Raw genomic sequence first — 24,179 nt, 5'->3', positions numbered from 1 at the left:
CACCTGTAAAAGGAAGCAGACACCTCCTCTCTCAGGCTCCTGGTGAGGGTAAAGGAAAATACTGAAATCGATGTGCAGATGAGCCAGGGCCCATGAGAAGTGTTTCATGCCCTTTCTTCTTTAGTAAATGGCCATTGGAAGGCTTGGCAGTACTCTCAGGAGCCCCTTTACCAATCTAAGACATCATGAGGAAGGGAAACGGGAGCAAATGATAACATCTGGGGACAATTTACAAGCCAGACACTATGCTCAGTGGTTCATAAGGATCTCCCATAACTCTCTTGTTATGCAATATGCATAACCTCAGATATGGAGATGACACCATCCTAATGGCAGAAAGAGAAGAGAAACTAAAGGGCCTCTTGAAGGTGAAAGAGGAGAGTGAAAAAGCTGGCTTAAATCTCAGCATTTAAAAAACAAAGATCATGGCCACTGGTCCCATCACTTCATGGCAAATAGATGGGGAAAAAAATGAAAACAGTGACAGACTTTATTTTCTTGGACTCCAAAATCACTGCAGACAGTGACTGCAGCCATGAAATTAAAAGACACTTGCTCCTTGGAAGAAAAGCTATGACAAACCTAGACAGCATATTCAAAAGAAAAACATTACTTTGCTGACAAAGGTCAGTATAGTCAAAGCTATGGTTTTTCCTGTAGTCATGTATGGTTGTGAGAGGTGGACCATTAAGAAGGCTGGGCACTGAAGAATTGATGCTTTTGGACTGTGGTGCTAGAGAAGACTCTTGAGAGTCCCTTGGACAGCAAGGACACCAAACCAGTCAGTCCTAAAGGAAATCAAGCCTTAGTATTCTTTGGAAAGACTGATGTTGAAGCTGAAGCTCTAATACTTTGGCCACCTGATGCAAAGAGCTGATTCATTGGAAAAGACCCTAATGCTGGGAAAGATTAAAGGCAGGAGGAGAAGTGGACGACAGAGGATGAGATGTTTGGATGGCATCACCGACTCAATAGACATGAGTTTGAGCAAACTCTGGGAGATGGTGAAGGACAGGGAAGCCTGGTGTGCTGCAGTCCATGGGATTGCAAAGAGCTCGACACAACTGAGTGACTGAACAGCAATGCCAACAATAACTTTCTGGATTGTAAGTGAGGGAGCTATGGCTGGGCTCTCAACCATTAGTAAGAGGAAGGCATGAAGAAATGGTGCCCAAGGAGGGAAGCCAGGACTGCCTGTGGGCTGCTCACTGACTCTAGCCTTGTGCCTGGACTCTGCCTGAGGGCAGAAGGTGCAGGGCTGTGAGGCTTGCTCTGGTCACTTCTGTCCCTCTAGGAGCTGAACTGAGATTAAGCATGTTTGATGATGGATATTTGTTTTGGAAATTACCTAATGAGCTACAAGATTGTTATCTGGCACCCAAATGGTATTATCATAACTATTACAAATTAAATTAGGCCACCTTTGCTAAATCACACAAATAATAAGAGTAATTGCAATGATAATAAACCAGAGGATTCCAGCCCACTTGGTTCCTCAAGATGTTCTTGTTGATTTGTGTATTCACTTTGGACCGTGTGGGCTGGAGATGAAAATTGATTCCGTCATCTGTCAGTTCTGTTGTTTTAATGAAATTCTCCCCAGGAACAAAGCGAATCTATATGTGTAATGTGATGGACAGGTCTGTAAAAGAGAGAAGTGACTCTATGGTTCCAGACTTCAAAGTAACTCAGGCCTGTTTCTTCAGCAAAACTACACCATTCTCTACTTTTAACTTGCGGACAGAGATGGATTTCATTTTTGACATTTTTATCCATAGTTTAAGAGAATAACATTTCCTACTGGGATTGGCTGCAATGACCCAGATGGTTTTCTTTTATCATCATTAAAATGTTGAAGCACTACTTCAAATAATTTATTGCAGAAGAAACTGGTCTTCTCTCTTTCAATTATTGAGCAATCACCCTCTCTTTTCTTAGTCATCCCATTCAACCACCGTTTGAAATAACCAGTATTTTATTTTCAAACCAAAGCACCAGCCTAGCATTGAAAAAATTAGTTTTGAAGCCACATACTTTGGTTAAGATGATTCGGCAGAGAGATGATTCTGCAGAGACTTTGCTCTGCACTCGCTGATGCTTCCTCTTTCTAAACACCAGGGAGGCACTGTCTCCCAAGCTCCTTGAAATGAGGCCGGGGCCATGTGCATGAGTTCTGGCCAGTGAGATGTAAACAGAGGTGATTTAACCCACTTCCAGGCCTGATCCTCCACCGCAGTGACCTCGGAGGTTATGTGTGCCGCTGTATCTGAGAGATGAAGACCTAAGTGAGAAACTCTGCTGTACATACACCACGTCTTCTTTATCCCCTCCTCTTTCGATGGACATTTTGGTTGCTTGCATCTCCTGGCGACTGTAAATCATACTCCAATAAAAGTTAATTTTAAAAAATATTAAAATAAAAGGATAACCAAAAAAATCTTTGATGCACTAAACACTAACTATTGATTAATGTAATCTTGCTATGGCAGCTCAGATTCAGCTAATATTTGTAGACTTTCTTTCATGTTCTGAATAGCATATATCTGAGGATAAAAAGCTCTTTGTGTCTATCCTCACCACTAACTCATCTAATCTCTCCAATTCTGATCACATTTTTTGGTCCAAAAGCAATCACCTTTTGTTTGTTTGTTTTATAAAACCTCATTAAGAATGTGTTCCTCTGGCAGTTCAGTTGGCAATAAAAAAATAAAATAAAATAAAGCTTTTATCTCACATAATAATGAGATGGCAACTAATGGTTTATTACATCTCTCTCTGTAATCCTCACAACAATATAACAGATAAATAGTATTATCCCTATCCTACATGAGGTGATTGAGGCTCAAAGAAGTTAAATAATTGGTCCAAGGTGACATAATTGGTTAAAGAGAAGAGCCAGGATGTAAACTCAGACCTTTCTGATCCCATGCTTGCTTTTACTTAAGCTACATTATCTCTTGACTCTGGAATATCAACATAAAGGTAGAAGAATGTACAACATGATGCATTAAAGGGTCTCCTTCGTATCGTCAAGTCAGACAAATGTTAGTTGGAAGACAAAGAAATACACCTTAAAGGAGCTCACAAGTCAGATTTGTTTTAAATTAATAGACATTATTTTTAGAGCATTTTTTTAGGATTACAGAAAAAAGTAATGAAAATCACAGTGAGTTTCCATATCTTCTCTTGCCTACCCTATTATTAATATCTAAAATTAGTGTGGCACATTTTTTACAATTGATGAGCCCATAATGATATATTCTTGTTAACTAAAGTCAATAGTTTACATCAGGGTTCACACTTTGTGTTGTATAGTTCTGTGGGCTTTGACACCTCTATAAGGATATGGAGCAAGAACCAGGGAAATGTTTCACAGGAGTGGAATGTTGGACTTTTAAAAATGGATAAGGTTTTCAGATGAACCAAGAACCCTGAACAAAGCCAAAGAGGAAGGAATGCACAAGGCATTATTCAAGAGGTAGTGTTAGATGTGGTATATACATACAATAGAATATCAGTTTGTTCAGTTTAGTCGCTCAGTCATGGCCAACTCTTTGCAACCCCATGGACGGCAGCACGCCAGGCCTCCCTGTCCATCACCAACTTCCGGAGGTTACTCAAACTCACATCCATCGAGTCAGTGATGCCATCCAACCATCTCATCCTCTGTCATCCCCTTCTCCTCCCGCCTTCAATCTTTCCCAGCATCAGGGTCTTTTCAAATGAGTCAGTTCTTTGCATCAGGTGGCCAAAGTATTGGAGTTTCAGCTTCAATAAAATATCACTCAGCCATAAAAAAGAATGAAGCACTGCCATTTGCAGCAGGGTGGATGGACCTAGAGATTGTCATACTAAGTGAAGTAAGACAGACAGAGAAAGACAGATATCATATGATGTCACTTACATGTGGAATCAAAACAAAATGGTACATATGACAGAAATAGACTCAGAAAACAAACTGATGATTACCAAAGGGAAAAGAAGGGGAGGGATAAATTAGGCATTTGAGATAAACAGATATGCATTACTATATACAAAATTGGAGAAGGAAACGGCAACCCACTCCACTATTCTTGCCTGGAGAATTCCATGCACAGAGGAGCATGGTGGGCTACAGTCCACGGGGTCTCAAGAGTCAGAGACAACATAAGGACTAAACCACCACGAGCAAACAGAAAACAGATACACAACAAGGTCCTACTGTATGTACAGGGAACGGTATTCAATATATTGTAATAATCTGTAATGGAAAAGAATCTGAAAAAGAATATATATATATATACATATATATAAACTGAATCACTTTGTTCAAAACATTCAATACCTGAAAATAACATAGCATTGTAAATTAACTACACTTGGATAAAAATAATAATAAGATTAAAATGCTTGCTTCAGAAAAAAAAGGAGTGGTTAGATGAGTTTGTCTTAAGCAAAGGTCTCATATTTGGGAATATGATAACAAGGGTGAAAATTTTATTTGGCACCATGAAGGGTCAGGCAGTCACTAAAGTTTTACAAGGGTTATATGGATTAAATAATCTAGAGACCAATCTATAACATAGGTACATAACTCCCATTTTTAATAAAAGGTGTGCAAAGTAAAACTTGGAAGGGTTTTTAAAAACTTCCTTGAAGTGACTTAGTAAGTATTTGGAAGATCTGGAATACAGACTGAGCAGAATGAACCCAGAGCCCTTTGTCAAAGCTGCCATACTCTAAGGCCTCTAAAATAAAACCAAAAGAAGATAGCAGGTAAATTAGAAAAGGTAATTTGCAGATAATTTGAGATTAACTCGGATGTCAGGCTAAAAAGTTGTTTTCTTTCAGCAGCAGAGTTTTCAAGATTAGTATATACTAATGTTCCCTTTTGGTTATTCAGTTCAGTTCAGTCTCTCAGTTGTGTCCAACTCTGCGACCCCATGAATCGCAGCACGCCACACCTCCCTGTCCATCACCAACTCCCGGAGTTCACTGAGACTCATGTCCATCGAGTCTGTGATGCCATCTAGCCATCTCACCCTCTGTCGTCCCCTTCTCCTCCTGCCCCCAGTCCCTCCCAGCATCAGAGTCTTTTCCAATGAGTCAACTCTTCGCATGAGGTGACCAAAGTACTGGAGTTTCAGCTTCAACATCAGTCCTTCCAATGAACACCCAGGGCTGATCTCCTTCAGAATGGACTGGTTGGATCTCCTTGCAGTCCAAGGGACTCTCAAGAGTCTTCTCCAACACCGCAGTTCAAAAGCATCAATTCTTCGGCGCTCAGCTTTCTTCATAGTCCAACTCTCACGTCCATACATGACCACAGGAAAAACCATAGCCTTGACTAGATGGACCTTTGTTGACAAAGTAATGTCTCTGCTTTTAAATATGCTATCTAGGTTGGTCATAACTTTCCTTCCAAGGAGTAAGCGTCTTTTAATTTCATGGCTGCAATCACCATCTACAGTGATTTTGGAGCCCCCCCCCCCCAAAAAAAATAAAGTCTGACACTGTTTCCACTGTTTCCCCATCTATTTCCCATGAAGTGATGGGACCAGATGCCATGACCATTTTCTGAATCTTGAGCTTTAAGCCAACTTTTTAACTCTCCTCTTTCATTTTCATCAAGAGGCTTTTTAGTTCCTCTTCACTTTCTGCCATAGGGTGGTGTCATCTGCATATCTGAGGTTATTGATATTTCTCCCAGCAATCTTGATTCCAGCTTGTGCTTCTTCCAGCCCAGTACGCATTTCTCATGATGTACTCTGCATATAAGTTAAATAAGCAGGGTGACAATATACAGCCTTGACGTACTCCTTTTCCTATTTGGAACCAGTCTGTTGTTCCATGCCCAGTTCTAACTGTTGCGTCCTGACCTGCGTACAAGTTTCTCAAGAGGCAGGTCAGGTGGTCTGGTATTCCCATCTCTTTCAGAATTTACCACAGTTTATTGGGATCCACACAGTCAAAGGCTTTGGCATAGTCAATAAAGCAGAAATAGATGTTTTTCTGGAACTTTTTTGCTTTTTCCATGATCCAGTGGATGTTGGCAATTTGATCTCTGGTTCCTCTGCCTTTTCTAAAATCAGCTTGAACATCTGGAAGTTCATGGTTCACATACTCTTGAAGCCTGGCTTGGAGAATTTTGAGCATTACTTTACTAGCGTGTGAGATGAGTGCAATTGTGCAGTAGTTTGAGCATTCTTTGGCATTGCCTTTCTTTGGGATTGGAATGAAAATTGACCTTTTCCAGTCCTGTAGCCACTGCTGAGTTTTCCATATTTGCTGACATATTGAGTGCAGCACTTTCACAGTATCATCTTTCAGGATTTGAAAGAGCTCAACTGGAATTCCATCACCTCCACTAGCTTTGTTCGTAGTGATGCTTTCTAAGGCCCACTTGACTTAACATTCCAGGATGTCTGGCTCTAGGTCAGTGATCACACCATCATGATTATCTTGGTCATGAAGATCTTCTTTGTATAGTTCTTCTGTGTATTCTTGCCATTTCTTCTTAATATCTTCTGCTTCTGTTAGGTCCATACCATTTCTGTCATTTATCGAGCCCATCTTTGCATGAAATATTCCCTTGGTATCTCTAATTTTCTTGAAGAGGTCTCTAGTCTTTCCCATTCTGTTGTTTTCCTCTATTTCTTTACACTGATCACTGAGGAAAGCTTTCTTATCTCTCCTTGCTATCCTCTGGAACTCTGCATTCAGATGTTTATATCTTTCCTTTTCTCCTTTGCTTTTCACTTCTCTTCTTTTCACAGCTATTTGTAAGGCCTCCTCAGACAGCCATTTTACTTTTTTGCATTTCTTTTCCATGGGGATGGTCTTGATCCCTGTCTCCTGTACAATGTCACGAACCTCCGTCCATAGTTCATCAGGCACTCTGTCTATAGATCTAATCCCTTAAATCTATTTCTGACTTCTACTGTATAATCATAAGGGATTTGATTTAGGTCATACCTGAATGGTCTAGTGGTTTTCCCCACTTTCTTCAATTTAAGTCTGAATTTGGCAATAAGGAGTTCATGATCTGAGCCACAGTCAGCTCCCAGTCTCGTTCTTGCTGACTGTATAGAGCTTCTCCATATTGGATGCAAAGAATATAATCAATCTGATTTCGGTGTTGACCATCTGGTGATGTCCATGTGTAGAGTCTTCTCTTGTGTTGTTGGAAGAGGGTGTTTGCTATGATCACTGAGTTCTCTTGGCAAAACTCTACTAGCCTTTGCCCTGCTTCATTCTGTACTCTAAGGCCAAACTTGCCTGTTACTCCAGGTGTTTCTTGACTTCCTACTTTGGTTACTGAAACCAGGAAAAAAGGAAGGTATGAATCTATAGAATTTTGTCTCCTTCACAACAGCTTGTGTGTGTGTGTTCAGTCTCAGTCATGTCCAACTCTTTGTGACCCCATGGACTGTAGCCCCCAGTTCCTTTCTCCGTGGAATTTTCCAGGCAAGAATACTGGAGCAGGTTGCCATTTCCCTCTCTTGGGGATCTTCCCAACTGAGGCATTGATGCTTCATCTCTTGCATCTCCTGCATCGGCAGGTGGATTCTCTACCACTAGCACCACCTGGGAAGCCCTCATATCAGCTTATATAAGCTTAAAAAAAAAAAACCCTCTGTTTAGGAGAATGACATGATAAAATCATATCCGGGGATGTTATCCTGAAGATGATATGTGGAGTAGTTTGGGAATAAAGAGTTAGAGTTAAGGGGGAATTAGTTAGAAGTTTACTGACATCCTTCAGGTGCTGGGCCAGAAAAACTTGGACATGAAATGGCAGCTGTATGAACTGAAATAAAAGGATGATTATGGCAGAAAATGTGAAAGGGGAATTGACCAGTCAGGGGGATGAGGAAGATGTCTGGAAAAGTTAAGGGTGATTGGTAGAATCATGGAACTATTTTGAGAAATTCTAAAGGTGAAAAGAAGGGATAGTATCAGAGGTAGAAGACGAGTGTGGATGTCAAGTGACCATTGAACGTTGTGGTGGAACCGTCCAGCAGACAGTTGGAAATACTGTCTAAGGTTCAATGAGAGAGTCAGGTCTAGAGTTACAGATTTGAGAATCACCTTCATAATAGAGCTGAGACTGAAGGATGGAAAGGGAGAGAGGGAAGAAGAAATGATTGGACTATGCACAGAGGTAGGAAGACAAGTCTCAGAGACTGGAGAGGGGCACTTAGAAAGGCAACAGAAGAATCACTAGCACAGAAGTCTCAGAGTCCAGGAGTAAGAGGGCTTCAGTAGCAAGATGGAGACAAGACTGTCAGATGCTACACTGAGACCAGAGGTGACCAGGATAGGGCCTCTGGGGTCCTTCAGCATGAACCAGAGAATGTAGAGGAGAGCAAGAACGGAGAAGCTAATGTCTGGGGAGTGGGGAGCAGGGCCTGGGGATGCTGGAAACACAGGAAGTACATGACTTAAGTACATGACTCTTCTCTGGCATTGAAGACCCAGGAGACTAGATTTGCTGAAAGCTGTTGTTCAGATGCCAAGGGAACAAGCAAGGATATCAGCGCCCAGGTGACCGCGAGGAGAGCTGTTTGAAACTGAGCAGCTGGCTTGAGCAGAAAGAAGCGACCATCTTCCAAATGGTCTGCAGAAAGCACTGCAAGAGGTGACCCTGGAGAGAAATGGGCGGGGGAGTGGAGGGAGGGAGACTGAATTATCACTGTTTTGTATATTTTTTGAATTCCATACCATGTATAATCATTACCCGTTTGAGCAAATTCTGTATTAAGATAACAAAAGGTAGCAAGAAATAATACCAATTGGGACCAAGAACCTGGATTAAAGGGAGTCTGTGCGCTCCAGGGCAAACAGGTAAGAGCCTTTAACATCAGCATCACCCTTACGAACTAACCTGCATCAGGCTGGAATCAGAGACTCTAACATTATACATGGAAAAGGAATGTTCTCCTCTGAGTAGAAAATGTGCAATAGGCTTAGGTTCTGAGGTCTGACTCCACTTTTCATTCTTTGAGTAGTGGCAAGAAGTCAATCCGAAGCAAAGCAGAGGCTCCTCCTCCACCACCTTTTTTTGTCTTTTTTTCCCTCCTGTTTTTTTTTTTTTTTAAGGTCTTTTCCATCAGATGCAATGGATTCAACAGTGTTTAATAGCCAAAGCAGAGGCTCCTCCTCCACCACCTTTTTTTGTCTTTTTGTCTTTTTTTCCCTCCTGTTTTTTTTTTTTAAGGCCTTTTCAATCAGATGCAGTGGATTCAAACAGTGTTTAATAGCTTATCTTATTTTTCATTGGAAAGAAATGTCAGTTTTAACATTAGTCCAAGGAGAGAGACTGATTAGGAAGGCAAATCAGCTCCCAAGAATGATCAAATGGTACATTTCAAACACAGATGGTAATGATGTACAGATTATCTGCCAGCTTCAGATTACTCTTGCTGTTGCTCACCTCCATCAGCACCGCTAGCCATGAGGTTACTGTGGAATCTACAAAATCCTTTAAAGTAAATGCAAAAGTCCCAGGCATCACCCGAAGCCTGGCCTTTCCCCCACGAGACTGATTTAGACTGCAATCAATTGTGTGTGTACTCGGTGCGGGAGAGAGTGTTAGAGTTAGCATTCACCAACAGCTAATCAGAGTTGAGGGATATTTTGTTTTGAAACTAATTTTGTCCTCTATCTTCCCCCACACCCCCGCCCCCACCCCCTGCCACACACACACACTGCAAATATGGAGAAACCCAGGTTAATCTCATTGCTGAGCACTGGTGTTGATGGAATTACTCTCTTGAAATCCAAATCTACGTGTTAAAGCAGTCGTAGGCCCTGGGCACACAGAAAGGGAAACCACTTTGCTTGGTAATGATTGGATTCTACTTTTTGATCCTGTAGACATTTGTATTTTGGGTGTCTGGAGTCTTTTGAGCTCCAGAGTCAAGTCCCTGAGACAGAAGACAAAGGCCAGTGATGCAAAAAGCAACCTATGATGAGCTTTTTCCAGGAGCTCAAAACTGGAACCTGAACCTAGACTGAAGACAGCATCTAACTCATGGGCTCCATTTTCTAACTACATCATGGCAGCCTCACAGGGCAAGGCCAGGGAGCTGGCCCCAATTCTGAGCCAAATGGGGCCTGCAGAGGAGAGGGCAGGAAGCTGAAGTCCAGCTGCTCTTTGGGGTCCCCAAAGACACCGGGACCAGGCTTCAAATCAAGTATTACAGATTACATACCATCTTATGGAAAAAACCTGAATGAACATTTTGGCCAACCTAATATGTGGTTTGTGGTCGTGCAAAAATTTTGTGCATGCCAAGTGTGAAAGACAGTCTTAGAGACATAGTTTGTGAGCCAAAAACTTCAGAAGGTGAAGGATATTCTGAAAGTTTGTAAAAAGCAGTCGAGCAGCCTGTTTGACAATGCTGGCCTGTCCTGGGCACTTGAGGATGCTGGCTCATCCTCTACCCCGGTTCACTCCCCACTCATCACATTTGTCTTTGACCTCATGGTTCCTGGAGGAGTTTCTGGCAAGTAGAGACCAGCATCTGCCAATTGCCTTTAGAAGTGAACTCAGAACCCAGAAAGAGCCCTCGTCTTGAGAATTATGCCTTCTTTGGGCAAAATGAGGCTCCTGTGTTTGGACTTACTGGGACAATCTGCTTCTTTGGATGACCCCACCATCTGGAGAGGAACCAAGTACCCTTCTTGACCCCCAGGCAGCAGGATCAGGATGCAGAATGTTTTGCACATTCCGAGAGCCCTTCTGGCATAAGAACAGTAGAGAAAGAGAATTACTAATATTAATGTTTAAGATTCTGACACTCAGATAGGATCTTGCAGTCAGAGAGCCCTGGCCCACCATGAAACAAGAGAGAAGTAGGTCCAGGAGATGAATCTGTCTCCCTCCCCAAGAAGCCTGCAAAGCACCACAATGCTTATCTCTTATAGATGGATGTGGGGCATGAAGAGTTCTGAAATCCAAGATGGCCCCGTGCAACTGGCCCAAGAGAAAGGAGCTGCATCAGAAACACTGGGGTTTGAGTTTAACTGTCCTGCTAAAACTGTTGGCTGTGTGCTCCCCAGAGGACTGATTTCCTCTCTGCAAAAGGAAAGAACTAAAGACTCTTCTTCCAGCAAAAGGCTCATGGAGGTGCTTAGCATCCACTTCTGCCCTGCCTGCTTGTGCTACTGAGGCAAAAAAGTCATCATCCTGCCAGAGGGCTCCTGGCAAAGAGTTAGCAACAGATTGTCGGGATCCAGGTGTAGACCCCAGAAGGGCAGGAAAGGCAACCCAAAAGGGTGAGAAGCATCTGGAAGGTTCATACCTCCCTTGAGGGTGGCTGGGGACGGGAGTTGTACATCTGGTGTCGAGCAGCCATGAACTACAAGGTCCCGGTGCAGAACTGTCAGCCACAGCTGTCCTAAGAAGAGGAAGACAGGACCCAGAATCTGAGGGCAGAGAAACAGACCTGCGAAGAATCCTAGAACCCCAGTCCGGGAGTGGGTACAAATTCAGGGCTTGAACAGATCAGATTAGAGGCAAATAACTGGAATGAGGGAATAAAATCAACATGGGAGCAAAAAGGATGACTTGATATTGAGTTGGGTTGGGGAACTACTGTCATAGGTCCAAGATAATAACTTAACAGCCAAATACAGCATCAGCGGTGACCATAGAAGTTCAGTCTTCTAACATTCAACAACCTATCCATGCTCTGGGGATAGAGATAAAGAAGACCATTTCCTGGTCTCCAAGGAGCTCACAGCAAGGTGTGGGAAGACAGCCTCGTAAACTAGTAATTTTAACAGAGTAGCTAGAGTGTGCAGCATACCCTCAGGGTACAAAGCATTGGAACTGAAGAGAGAAGAGGGAGTGGATAGACCCTCACAGTGAGCCAGGGTCAAGTCAGGGGGTGTCTGTCTAGTAGGTCTCACTCCAACCTGACCCACAGGTGGTGAGGGGCCATTGAGAGGCTGTTGACATCCATTCAGGCTCTTTGGTCATAAGCAACAGAAACTAGCTCTCACTCAAGCAAGAAAACACAGGTGATGGAAGCATGAAGGTTGTTCACCAATCTGAAGTACAACCCAGCAGTTTAGGGAAATAATTGAAAACCAGGACTGCTCTGGGACTCCAGAGCTTCAGGGAGCTACCAATAGAACAAATCAACTGCACCGCACTCCCCTGGCAAGCCAGATTCCAGGGAGAATCGGACAGCAAGCTAGGGCCACAAACCTGCTCCTTGACTGACAGTCGCACCAAGACCAGGCCAGGTGGGTGGCACTTCCTTAAAGGTAACTCAGGGTTCTAGAGCCAAGGAAGAGGATTGATTTCCCGGTGGTCAAAAGTTAACTGAGAGCATGCCTCAAATGTTTAGGCTAGAGGGTGATGTAACACATCTAGAGTTTGGAGCCCTTTCTGTAAAGGGCCAGATAGCAAATATTTTCAGCCTTGTGGGCCATATGGTTCCTAGAGCCTGGACTCACCTCTGATGTGTAGCATAAAAGCAGACGGACAATACATACACCAATGGGCGTGTCTGTGCTCCCACAAGGCTGCATTTATAAAAAGAGCCAGTGGGTGTTCTTGACTGTACCGATCCCTGACTTATGTCAAATTAAAGTAAAAAACGAGCCACAGAAGGGAAAAGAAGCAAAGAGAGTTAAGAAACCATCCTGTCTACGAAAATACGTCTTACGAGTTTTCTAGCTAAGAGTAGTCTGTTGGGAAAATTTCTTCTTTGGGGAATAAAACTACCCCTCGATAAAGAGCCCTTTTATAGACTTTGTTTCCATGAGTATTAAGTTCTGTTTCCTCTTGTATTTAGCTTCTTTCTTAACTGTTGGTTTCCATGGGGGGTTCTGTTTGTTTGGTATCTTTTGTGGGCTTTTTATTCTGGCAAAGGCAGCAGCAATCCCCCTCAGCAGGGTATCAGCAATTCATTGCCTGGTTTTGTTTCCCTCATTATTGTACTGGAACCATGGGTTTCCCAGTGTGGTACACCTGTATTTATTTGAGTCAATTTTTTAAAATACAGCAACACAACCACATCCGTGCTTCCCGCGTTGCCATCTAGCTCGCTGCTGGCAACCTCAGAGCCTTACTCTGCATTGCTTCTCAGTCATTACGGCTCAGCCAAGGAGAGGGGGCCAGGGACTTGGACTTGGCATACACAGTCATGGCCAGGCGAAGACCTAGGCCCTCTTTTGTAATCACCTCTTCAGGATGAGGCAATATGCTATGAATTAGTGTGTTCCAGGCCTGGAGTGGTAACATATGGTGTATCTCTGCTCATTCTACATTAAATCCTGACATTTTGCAGCTGTCGAGATAAAGCTGTTTATATGAGGAACATTGTAGTTTGTTTATAGGGAAATAATGTGTAGCAAGTTATGATTAATCAAGGTGTCTAAAATCTGCTGGTGGCTTCTAAATAGATTTGTTTTCACTGCCATGCTTTTTGTCTCCTAAATTGGGGGTTTAGTCACTGCCCATCTCCCTGCCCTTTGAACCTCACCCACTTCTTGGTCCCAGGTCTTCCAGGGCTACTGAGAGGTATGGTTGCAGAGGCAAGAAAAAGGGTATTGCTTAGGGCTGGGTGATGGAAGGAAGTCACCTGAACTCTTCTGAACTCTAGAAAGTCCCTCAACAAGCCATGTCTGCTTCATCCTGGTATTTCTGCACTTGGAACCCCAATCTCCAGCTGGATTGTTGTCATAAAGCACTGTGAGGTTTTCCAGGGTGAGGTCATAGGGTCTTCAGGTAATGCAGACTTTGGGGGTCTCAACTACTACAGGTTATCTGATCTCCTCCTTATGCCTGTGGTTCTGGGTTCAAATTTTCTCTTTGGAGGATAATTGGTTAGAACCCAATGAAAGCCCCTCACACAGTCTCTTGCAGAGTTTTCCCCCCAAATGCCAGAATCCTTCAATGATGCTGATAGCCAGTCTCCAGTCCTGCCTGCTTCATCTCAGCAGGTAAAGTGAAGCCACTTGTATAGTTGTGGGGAGGGTCAAACTTGGGGAAGAAATCAGCCCTCTAATCCTGAGCTTCATTCACCCCTAGTTTCATCCTCTGGGGCAACTTCAAGCTGGCTGATTACTTCTCTGCTTGAAAACCCTTTAAGATCTTGGTCAACTGCCACCATCTGCCTGCAGGCCAAAGCTCCTCAGTGGTGCTTGTAGCACCCAGCCCGCCTCAACCCTAGCCACACTACCCCAAGCACTTGCTGGCTTATCTTTACTCACTCAGAAACCTGGGCTTCAGAATATACCCACATGTCCACGGTGGTAGGAAATACCAGCTGAGCTCTCTTTCCCCTTGTCCTTCATTCCCAGGCTCACCATGGGGGTGTGGTCTAAAGAGTATGTATGTTCTAACAGAGTCTCCAAAGAGTGATCATCATTATTATTAGCCTTGACATTTCTATAAAACTTCTTGACACTGTAAAGGACTTTCCTTTTGTTCAATTATTTCTTTATCGAACAATTATTTCTCCAAAGCAGTGTCTCTCTATCAGAGTATCTCATAGGTACTTCAGTCACTCAGTTGTGTCTGACTCTTTGCAACCCCATGGACTGCAGCACACCAGGCCTCCCTGTCCATCACCAACCCCGGAGTTTACTCAAATGCATGTCCATTGAGTCGGTGATGCCATGATAGGTACTAGGTATACTTATTTTAGGGCTTCCCTGGTGGCTCAGACAGTAAAGAATCTGCTAGCAATGCCCTCCCCAGTTGGGAAGATCAACTGGAAAAGGGAATGGCTACCCACTACAGTATTCTTGCCTGGAGAATTCCATGGACAGAAGAGCCTGGCAAGCTATAGTTCATGGGGTTGCAAAGAGTCGGACATGACTGAGCAACTAACATACACACACATACCGATTGTATTCCTTTGAGCCAAATGCACAGATATTGCTCCAAAATAAATCTCTGCATGCAAGATGCTTGCTTGGATACACACCCACATGCATGCTTCAGTTCTGGGCATGTGTGATCCTTGCCCCAGCGCTGGCCAGGTGGAGAGGTGAGAAGCCAGCCGCCACCAAAGGGGCATGAAGCAATCCAAGACACTGTGGGGGCAGCTTCAGGTACCTACCAGAAGATGCATAAGCAGAGACACATTCTTGCAGCTCTGTTCATGATGTAGTATTGCGGATCAGCTGCCTCTTTGGCCAGGGAGGCAGAGCCAGCAGTAAGTAACAGCAGAAGAAGTTGCTGGAACCTCACAACCCTGCTGCATCTCCTGCCTTTCCGGGTACTTGGAAAGCAGCTGGTTGGAAGGCAGGCAGGTAGGATTTTTGCCGCCTGAGAGCATGAAGCAATTCCACTGCTAGGGAAGACCTTGTGTCATCACCAAACTCTTTTTCAGCAAATAGCCCACCCTCATTCAAATCATCTGCCGGGACTTCTGTGAATGTCCACTGTGAATGTTTACAGAAAAAAGCAGATGGCCCAGGCTGGGGTCTTAGGAGATGCCCCAGTTCAGAGTGGAGGGGAGGAAATGAAGCCATTTGAAAAAGGAGCTCGGGCAGGACTAGGCCAAGAGGCAAAGACCACGAGGCCAATTGTGAGCATTAGCCAAGCATAGTCAGTCAGTCTGGAGACATGGATGAACTGACCTTGCTGGGTCCGGGTGTTGAGCTTCGATCATAAGCTGTTTAGTTCAGCATCACTGAGCCCTGCCCCACCATGGGGTATGGAGGTGATTCTGTCTAGTTGGTTTGAAGGTTACTTCATCTCCTTAAAGGGAGAGATCCCCCCCAGGTCTGCCACATGGCAGAGAGAGAGGAGCATTGAGGTTCCCATTTCACATGTAAGAGCACCCAGGAAGACCAAGTAAAGGGCAGACAGAGCTCACCCAGCCAGTGAGGAAGGATGTAGGAAGAAAGGATTACTGCAGAAGAGTGCTTTCTGAAAACAAATAGGACAGGCAAATAAAGAACTGAAACCAATCAGGAACCTGGAAGCCTCCCTCCTCCCCCCACCACCTCTCCACCTTCCTTTTCCTGCCGGGACAACCAAGTGAGCCTCTTGCTGGAAATGAACATTGCAAGGGATAGTTAATCGAAGCTGAACTGCACCCCCACCACTCCCGGTACCCGGAGCTGAGCTGACAGCCTGGCAGATGAAGGAAGGAGAGGTGGCAAACTTTCCCCAGCAGAGTCTGCCTGCAGGGAGGGGTAGGGTGGGGGTGCAGAAGAAGCCCAAAGCCAGTTCCTTCCCATAAAAAATGATATGAGGTGAAAAACCGTTTACTGCACATTAGGATCCATGGTTGGGCCATTTGTATGTTTTACTGGGATGGTTATGTCACTAAATGAAGCCTGAAAAATCCGTCATGGGCAGAGAGCCTGGCAGTGGTCCGGTCAGAGGAAGGGAGTTGGGGTGTGGTCGGCTGGGCAGGAGAGGAGAAACAGGAAAGGAAAGATGTTGGTGCTGCAGGGGACCTACATTCATCCACCGTCCCCAGATAGCTCAGGACCACATTGAAGGGCCTGGTGAATCCCTCAGCAGCTCTGTGGTTACTTGTCTTTCTAAATAGAAAGTTCAAAGTTTCCCTCTACCCGAGTCTTTCCTGGCTGGTTTTGGGGAGGCACTAATCCATTACCCCTCATTCAATGGGTGACTTTTAATTAAATACTTATGTGCTAGCCTGAGGACCCAGGGGTGACAGTAGCCCTCTTGTCTCCATCAGGACTATCCTCTCCATCCTTTGGGTCTTGACCAAGCCACACTGGTTGTTAAAGAAAATGTGACTTAAGAAGCTCGCAGAGGGACTTTGCCGGTGTCCAGTGGTTAAGACTCCTCACTTCCACTGCAGGGGGCACAGGTTCGATCCCTGGTCAGGGAATTAAGATCCCACAGGCTGCCTGAAAGTGAAAGTCACTCAGTCGTGTCTGACTCTTTGCAACCCCATAGACTGTCCATGGAATTCTCCAGGCCAGAATACTGGAGTGGGTAGTGTTCTCCTTCTCCGGGGGATCTTCCCAAACCAGGGATAGAACCCAGGTCTCCCACATTGCAGGCAGATTCTTTACCAGCTGAGCCACAAGGGAAGCTCAAGAATACTGGAGCGGGTAGCCTATCCCTTCTCCAGGGGATCTTCCTGACCCAGGAATCGAACTGGGGTCTCCTGCATTGCAGGCAGATTCTTTACCACCTGAGCTGTTAGGGAAGCCTGTTGGACCAGGGAACAGACCCCTTTTTATAGCATGTGGGCTGTACCAGGCAGCCCACAGCCAGAAAACCCAGAACCAAACAAAAATAAAAAGAAGCTCCTGGAAAGTTGGGGAGTGGGTAACCAGGTATCAAATGGGGGCAGAACATGGCAGGAGGGAATGTGGGAAAGTCATTGGAACGGATGCTATTAATCAGGTGCCCTGTTAATGAATGCCAGAGCTGGCATGTGATATGCCCATTCTCGTTTCCCTAGCCCCACCTTACCTCTGAGAACAGTGTCTGGCTGTAACTGGCCCATTTGTTACATCAGCAGTATAACTCTAGGAAAGGGGTGCCTTCCTGGTCTCCCTGTTATACCATGGACCTCCTGCCACGTATGACCCTTGGATTTCAGAGCCAGAGAAACCAAGAGAGTGTCTGTCCTGAGCTCCTTGCTGTCCGGGTAAGGAGACTGAGGCTGGTGCTAGAATAGTTCTCCTCATTCCCGGTCCACCCCTCCACACCCGGCTCCTGCTCTGTAGCTGAGTTTTGCAAGCACACAGAGCACCAAATCAGCATCATTTCTGACCACCCAAGGTATAACCCACCACATCTTAGTCATAAGCAGGAAGGATGTTTTCTAGAACATGTAGTGTTCTCATTCAGCCTCCTGCCCCCTCATCTCCCTTTCCCTTTTCATATCACGTTGAGAAATAAGGACACAGACTGTGGGGACTGGTATACTACAAGCAACCCCCAGTGCCTGGAGGAATGTCACGAGATGCTGGGGGAGCGCGGGGGCTGTCAAGATCACTGCCCAGATTCCCAGAACCACAAAGAGCCACGGGATGGATCAAGGACAAAATGAATGGAACAGTCAATGAAGGTCCTCGACCACAACTGGAAACAATGTGCAGTAGCCAAGCAGACTGGCACATTGCTGATTTTTGTGACAAGTTCATCTGAGGACAAATCAAATGCTGCATTTACACAGCATCAACTCAGCTGTCTGATTCATCCTTCCAGGTGAAGGAAATAGATGGAAGGGGAAAAAAAAATATCCCACATGTCGGGTAGCAAAGATGTGTGTCCAGTCCTGACACGTGCAATTTCCCGTGGAGTGAGAACAAGGTGAGAACCTCCCAAGGCCCTGAGTCGACGGCAGACAGAAAGGATGCTCGAGTCTGGGAGGCAGCCTGGGGCAGCAGGCAGACACAAACTGTGGCACAGGGTGGCCTGAGTTTTAATGCCCGATCTGCCACTTACTGGGGCTTCCATGGCAGCTCAGAGGTTTAAAAAAAAATCCACCTCTCAATGCAGGAGACATGGGTTCGATCCCTGGATGGGAAAGATCCCCTGAAAAAGGAAATGGCAACGCTGGAACACTCATTCCAGTGTTCCTGCCTGGGAAATCCCATGGGCAGAGGAGCCTGGTGGGCTACAGTCCTTGGGGTCACAGAGAGTCCAACATGACTTAGTGACTAAACAACCATGACAACTGCCACTTACTAGATGCAATTACCTTGAGCAATTTCATGAACCTCTCTCTGCCTCAGTTTTCCCATCTGTAAAATGGGGAGAACAATAGTGTAAGACTGTCTAAGAATTTAATAGAATATTACTTGCAAGTGTTCAAAATAGTACCTGACACATAGTGAGTTGTTTAGAAGTGTTAAATGAAATAACCCTAATGCAAACCAAGAAAACCAAACTTTGAAACAAAAGGCAGAAATTTTTTTCAACCAAGAATTTATCTGCAGGCAAAAGTGGAAGTGAGTGGTGGGGATGCCGTAGACACACACCCAGTGCCTGACAGCTATGCCCTCCTTTCCCCCTAACTCCTGTCCCGTGGTGCAGATGTGCTGTGCAGCCTAAGAATGTTACCTATGAAACAGGATCCTCCGACATGCATCTTATTTTCAATTTCAAGGTAAAATTAGGCTTGCGTCCCTGAGGGAGAAAAACCTGTCCCCAAATACAAGAAACTCCCCAGAGAAACCTGCTAAAATCATATATTTAAAAGGACATCAATATTTTTCTGACAGAGTATTAGCAACAATAAATAAATTGCCAAATAGAACTGCAAACTAGAACTGCTCAGTATTTGAGAGACAGTTAACGTCTCATGGGAAATAGCAGAGACAGCTGAACATGTCACCAATGGCATGGCCTTGATTGCACAGAATATGAGGGGCTCCTGCTGGAAATGGGGGAAAGCCAGGGCAGATCCAGGCTGCCACAGTGCCCTGGTCCAGGTAGGGACAGAGGGCAAGGTCCAGGGCTGGAACCTTGGGGATAGAGTAATATCTCCCCCTCCTGGGGTCAATGAGCCAGAAATTGACCTGAGTGGGGAGGCAGGACACTGATCCCAGAGTCTACAGCGAGCCCTGGCCAAGGAGCCCATCAAGGGGCTGGAATGTTGGGGTCAAGAAGGGTAAAGCCTGCCACTGATATAAAAAGAGGAGGGAGGGAAATGGCAGTGGGGAGAAGGTCTGGGTGCAGGACATCCAAATGGAAGACCAAGCTGTGGAGCTTGGGTTAAGGTAGCTGCTGATCTCAGGGAGACCACATTCCAGTGCAAAGGACACCAGGCGTGGGTCAGTTGGATGGTTCCAAACCCTTCCAAGCAGCGGGGCAAGGGAAGAACGAACAAAGCTGGGATAACTGCCAACAGGGGGACTGTGAGGTGCAGTGACTGAACCCTTGGTCTTGGAGCTTCTACCAAATTTTCATCATGGGCTGATACTATAATAGGGAAGAACAAGTTTGACTCCATATCAGGTCTGTTTCTGTTTTGTTTTTTCATAAAGTTCTTAAATATTACTAACTGCATTTTTTTTAACTTTTCCCAAATATATTTAGAAATATTTTCAAATATATGATATATATTTTTATATATATATTATATAAATATTTTCAAATATATGATATATATCTATATATATATATAAACATGTATATATATATGTTTGTATTTTTTGGCCATGCCACACAGCATGCAGAATTGTAGTCCCCAGACCAGGAATTGAACCTTCCCTCTAAGCAGTGGAAGCACAGAGTCTTAACCACTGGACTTTCAGGAAAGTCCCTATTAGATCCGTTCCTTTAACTTTAGCCTTCATATTCTATTGCTTTGAGTTAAGAATGTTGCATATAGCCTGAAATATACAGGATAGCCTATTCTCAAGGCTCTTTAACTTTTAAGGGTATAACACTTTTCCATTCACATAGAGATAAAAAGTTACAGAACAGAGAATAACATTTGTCTTGTGACCTGACCTATGTGGATAGCTGAAAGAACAAAGGATTCCAACATCAAGAAGTTTGCCACAATTAACCACACCCCCTTCCCTTTTATGTATAAAAGAAGCCCAAATTCTGACTCGGGTAAGATCGAGCCATGGTCATAGCCCAAAGACTGCCTCTGGGGTTGCCCTGGAACTAGCTACATTTTAGAAAAGAATAGGTCACCCTGGACCTGCAGAAATCCACCCCAAGTCAAACATTCTTGACACTGAAAGAAAGAAACAGGTAGAGGAGCCTCAACACTGGGACCTGATTGTTGTTATTGGTGGTGATTAGTCACTCAGTCATGTCCGACTCTTCTATGACCCCATAGACTGTAGCATGCCAGGCTCCTCTGTCCATGGGATTTCCCAGGCAAGAATACTAGAGTGAGTTGCCATTTCCTACTCCAGGGGCTCTTCCCAACCCAGGATCGAACCCACGTTACCTGCATTGCAGGTGGATTCTTTACCCCTGAGTCATGGGGGGATCCCCTAGGACCTGATAGGAGTACACAAAATTAGTAGGGATGCTCTTCCCAAATCACCCAACTCAGGGCACCTGGAAAGGGCTTTCCTGTACCACAGTGAGTGAGCAGGAGTGCGTGACTAATCAACTTAACCTTGCTTATATAAATTGTTTTAAAATATCTGGTGGACATAGAACTTTGTTAATGAACTATTGGTTGGGAGAGACGTGAGTGACCTAATTACAGAGTAAGGGGGACCTTCACCTACTCTATTATATACTTCTTTCATACTTTAAATTTTATAATAATCCTGTCTTTTATAATAAAAAGATATGTTAAAGAATATGTTATGGGAAGACATGAAAGACTTTTTAAAATAACTTCTGGAAGGCTTTTTTAAGAGTTGGTTTACATGCATTTCTGGTATCTTTAAGTTGAAGCAAGGAAACAAGGAACTTCTTACCAGGAGGTTGTAGTGGGAGTAGTACTCTCCCCTCCCTGTCTTTCTCCCTCACTCCAGGAACTAGGAACTTGCACTCTTGCTGAGCTGTTGGGAAGATACTTCCTGTCCCTTGAGTAAGCCCCGCTGGCTCTGAAAGAAGAGTAATGCATGATGGGAACGGCAAGGCTTCAAATCTCCAGGAGCTGCTCCCCTCTGCCCAGCAGAGTTCATGTTCACCTTCAGATGGCACACCCCTCGGGCCTCTCTAAGCCCCCTGAGGCATCTTTGCTCTTGGCCATCCAACCTTTACACAGAGCAAATCCAGGTCTAGAGTTGATGAACTATATTTGGAAGAGGGGTTCTTGGGTCTAATTGTCTTTCCATAATCCAGCTTTACCAGCAATGAAAATGGTTTTTTCCCTATCTATCTGACTTCTGGTCTATTTCTGGAAGGATTCAAGACTCACGAAGGGAAGGATGTGATTAAATGTGATTTTTCTCATTGCTCAAAAGGGAAAGCCAACACCATTAATGCAGGGGTTGGCAAAGAAAACTCCTGATTGGAGGGAAAGGGTCAGGAGGATTTATCACAAATAACAGCATCAACACACCTACAACTAACATTTATTTACTGAGTGCTTACCAGAAGCCAGGCATAGTGCTAAGTACTTTACACACTTTAGTTTTTGTTTTTATTTTATTCTCACCACAACTTTCCAGATGAGGGAAGTGAGAGCCGGAGAGAGCAGGAGGAGGGCTGGTCACAGGAGAGCTGGCATTCACACCTGGGCTGACTTTGCAGGACACACTCTTGAGTTTCACCCACTATATGTGTCCTCCTGCCTTGAGGGAGGGCCCTCCATTGGCCTCCCAGGAATGGCTGGGTAGCCAGCTTTTGTAGGTGGAGGTCACAATAAAGCAATGCTCACATCAGCACAGAAGGTGTAAAGGGACAAGGGCAGGATAAATTAGGACCAGGGCACGTGTCCAGCTCCCCAAATAACTGGGGGTGAGGTTCCAGATGGTCTGAAGAGCAGGACAGGTTTGTCCCATAATTCCCAAGAGAATCACACAGAGGCAGCCCCTTGAGAGAGAAATCCCTCAGGGATCCCTCAAGCTTGAAGCTTAGGCTGACCCCATCGGTTTACCCCTTCCCTACACCAACAGGGTTATTAAAAGAGCCTCGTTGCTTTGTTCCAGGCTTGGTCATAAAATCATGAACTTTGAACTACTATGAGGCTTAGAGAACTATTCAGCTCTCTGGATTTAGAGATGAGTGAATGAGTTTGGGGACCTGAATGCATTGCCTGAGTTCACAAAGCCAGGTAATGTGGAAACCCAGAAGTTCTGACTCCCCTTCCAGTGCTCATCCCATAATACCATGGTAAGGCTTGGAATTCTGCCCCATATCTGGTCCTACCGACTTTTAGGGAACATCCACTTCAGATTGAAGATTGAAGGTCGGAGGAGAAGGGGACGATAGAGGGCAAGATGGTTGGATGGCATTGCCGACTCAATGAGCATGAGTTTGAGCAAGCTCTGGGAGATAGTGAAGGACAGGGGAACCTGGCATGCTGCAGTCCATGGGGTCACAAAGAGTAGGACGTTGACTGAGTGACTGAAAAACACTTCGATTAGGTACTGGGACACCCGAGCATGTGAAAAGCCCGGGGTTGATTTCCAATCTCAACTGCATATTTCTGGGGCAGTTCATGAGATTGTGGCCAAGTTCTGGGATACACTGAGAATATGTTCAGCTCTTTGGACTGATAAGCATGCCTCTTAAACCTTGCAGGGTATAAACAGATGACAGAAAATGTGATGGAGGAATAGAGGATTGATTTTCTATGTCAAGAGCTTCTTCTAATTTATACACTCTATAATTGCCAATATTCCACATCTTGGGAGACATCTATTTCAGCCACTCAAGATATGATCTTATCTCCCTCTCCCCCTCCTCTTCCCTAACACACAGCCCTTCGACTGCAAAAGGGCCCTGGAGAGTTCTATAGTGGCCTGCCCAAGGTCGCAGAACAAGCCAAGGGCAGGATGGATAGAGAGCACCCAGGTCTCAGCACCAGGCCCTCTCACCTTGCACAGATTTCTGTCACAGAAGAGAAAAGATCACTCAATCAGGAACTTTATGAGTCACTGGAATAAGGAAAGACATGGGTCTCATCTCTGGGGAGGACTGATGGAGGCACACAGAAGTGCAAGGAAGTTGTGTCCTCAGGCCAGGTAGCACTGATCTAACAAAGGTTTTATAGGCAATGACAAAAGAAGATACCCCCCCAAACTCCACCCCTCCCCTCGGCTAAGTGCCCCTGCTGTTCTTTTAATAGAAGCATTTTCCCTGCCTACCCCCCTCCCTCCAAAAAACCTCACAAATATGGTGTGTGAAATATCAAAACTAATTAGACCAAATGGTGTTCATATCTGTCACTGGCTTTTCTGGGGGAGCACAGCCTGTGTCGGGGAGGGAAATTTTGTTCACTAATTAAGGACAGTTTTTAGGAGAGAGTGTCATGGTTCTGTGGGAAACAGGGATGGGAGGATTGGAGAGGGTTCTTGGATGGGCTGATTAAGGAAAACTGAAAATAGAGACAAAAATGGCAGTGACCGCAGGGTGACCTGGAAGATGATGTGGGAGAGAGGGAGGAACAGGAGTGAATCAGGCTGGCGGGCAGCCAGTTTTATGGTTCTTATAGTCAAAATAGGACACGGCTTGGTGGTTCAAACGGTAAAGACTCTGCCTGCAGCACGGGAGACCCAGGTTCAATCCCTAGGTCGAGGGGGGATCCCCAGGAGAAGGGAATGGCAACCCACTCCAGTATTCTTGCCTGGAGAATTCCATG

At 44.9% G+C, this 24,179-nt stretch overlaps 1 long non-coding RNA gene across 1 annotated transcript; it reads right to left on the bottom strand.

Annotated features, from left to right (window-relative positions):
- Window positions 1-1,963: 1,963 nt before the first annotated feature.
- On the bottom strand, window positions 1,964-22,340 carry LOC132345131 (uncharacterized). Its single transcript, XR_009494264.1, has 3 exons — window positions 22,032-22,340; window positions 21,346-21,474; window positions 1,964-2,266 (listed from the first exon to the last, which is right to left on the bottom strand). It is a non-coding gene; the product is annotated as an uncharacterized lncRNA (long non-coding RNA).
- Window positions 22,341-24,179: the final 1,839 nt, after the last annotated feature.

This window comes from Bos taurus, chromosome 4, assembly GCF_002263795.3.
Source record: "Bos taurus isolate L1 Dominette 01449 registration number 42190680 breed Hereford chromosome 4, ARS-UCD2.0, whole genome shotgun sequence".
Classification (NCBI taxonomy): Eukaryota; Metazoa; Chordata; class Mammalia; order Artiodactyla; family Bovidae; genus Bos; species Bos taurus.
Note: the sequence above shows the minus strand (reverse complement) of the source record. Positions and strands in the feature narration are given on the sequence as shown.